The sequence below is a fragment of the Chelonoidis abingdonii genome, chromosome 14 (assembly GCF_003597395.2).
Source record: "Chelonoidis abingdonii isolate Lonesome George chromosome 14, CheloAbing_2.0, whole genome shotgun sequence".
Lineage (NCBI taxonomy): Eukaryota > Metazoa > Chordata > Testudines > Testudinidae > Chelonoidis > Chelonoidis abingdonii.
This window is the reverse complement of record NC_133782.1, coordinates 38,580,000-38,581,917: the sequence shown is the minus strand read 5'-3', so window position 1 is coordinate 38,581,917 and position 1,918 is coordinate 38,580,000. Positions and strand designations below refer to the sequence as shown.

Genomic DNA, 1,918 nt, shown 5'->3' with positions numbered 1-1,918 from the left:
CACCCACTGCAGTACCTGCCCATCATGAATCAGAGGGTGTGCGCCCTCCTGGCTGCTGGCACCTGGATCACCAGCTCCTTTCACGCCACCATCCTCACCAGCCTGACCTTCACGCTGCCCTACTGTGGGTCCAATGTGGTGGACTATTTCTTCTGTGACATCTTCCCGGTGCGGCTGGTTGCCAAGACTGCAGAGTTAAGGTCCCAGCTCTTGGCGCTGCGCAGGGTCTAGTGGGGTAGAGCATAGAGGGAGAGATTGGGAGTCTGGGCTTCTGGGCTCGATTCTTCCCCTGGCACAGGAGTGACTCTTATCCCAAATGCCCCAGCAAAGATCATCCATTGCTTCTCTGCTCATTAATCATTAAAACCCCGGTTTCACCTTCAGGGACACAGACCGAGTGGGGTGTGTGAAATGGTCTCACCTGACCCATTTCATCTTTGTGGGACTCCCATATCCCCCAGAGCTGCGGATTCCCTTGTTCCTTTTCTTCCTCATCATCTACCTCTTGACGCTGTGCGGGAACCCGCTTATATTGCTCGTGCTGGCACGGAAGCGCCAGCTGCACAAGCCCATGTACTGGTTCCTCTGCTACTTGTCCTTCCTGGACATGACGGTCTCCTCACTCGTGGTTCCCAAGATGGTGGCCGGCTTTGTGCCAGGTGGAGGGGCCATCTCCTTCCAGGGTTGCATGGCCCAGCTCTTCTTCTTCCACTTCCTTGGCTGCACTGAGTGCTTCCTCTACACGATTATGGCCTACGACCGCTTCCTGGCCATCTGCAAACCACTGCACTACAGCGTGATTATGAACCACAGATCCTGCCTGTGCCTGGCAGTAGTGACCTGGTTAGGGGGCTCTCTGCACTCCACCATAGAGACCATGCTGACCTTCCAGCAGCCCTATGGCCAACAGAACAGGGTAGGATACATCCTGTGTGATATCTGAGCTGTGCTGAAGCTGGCCTGCGGGGACACGGCACTCAATGAGCTGGTGACATTTGTGGACATTGGCTTCCTGGCCCTCACCTGCTTCCTTCTCATCCTAATGTCCTATGTGTACATTGTCTCAGCCATCCTGAGGATTCGCTTGGCCCAGGGCAGGCACCGGGCCTTCTCCACCTGCGTAGCTCATGTCAGCGTGGTGGTGACCTATTATGTGCCTAGGCTCTTCATCTACCTGAGGCCAGGATCTTGGCACACACTGGATGGTGTGGTCGCTGTATTCTACACCACGGTGACCCCGCTCCTCAACCCCCTCATCTACACACTGAGGAACAAGGAGATGAAAGATGCCCTGATGAGACTGGGGGGGCAGGAAACTGCCAGGCCCTGAGCTATGATTATTCAGCTTTCAGCAGGAACTGCCTGAGAACTGGCCAGGGAGAGAGGGACTTGGAGACAGAAGTCAGGACTCCCCTGTTCTGCCTCTCGACTTTCCCTGTTACTGCGCTCGTATTACGGTGAGGGGAGACAGGAAGGCTCAGTGGGGCTTGAGTAGATAATGATCATGAAAGTTCAGATATTTTCTATTTTCTGCCCCTGTACTCATGGGTATGGAAGAGAGCATTGCTACTGAGTGAGGTAAGCTTGATTCCGAGCATTTATCCCTTCATAGAAGTCCTCCATTATCAATTGCCACTGTTGTGGTTAAGTGCCTTGACTCCAGCATAAGCCTTCTCGCACTGTCCTGGTGGTAGCTGATCCCAACGTTTCCAGTAGTTGCCCCCCGACTTCCAAGCATGTGGAATTCATGGGTTGAGATCCCTAATGCCATGATAGGAGGCCAAAAGAATTGTTGTGGAGTGAGTTTATGGATCCTATACTCGTCACCAAGGCTCCCTCCACTATGTGTGGTCTATGCGACGGCAGACAATCTTTTCGTGCCTTTCCCTGAAATTTGCCTGGCAGGGACGTACCATAG

The 1,918-nt window shown here is 53.7% G+C and overlaps 1 pseudogene; it reads left to right on the top strand.

Annotated features, from left to right (window-relative positions):
• Window positions 1–1,330, top strand: part of LOC116830409 (olfactory receptor 10G6-like) — a 6,163-nt pseudogene extending 4,833 nt beyond the window's left edge.
• Window positions 1,331–1,918: the final 588 nt, after the last annotated feature.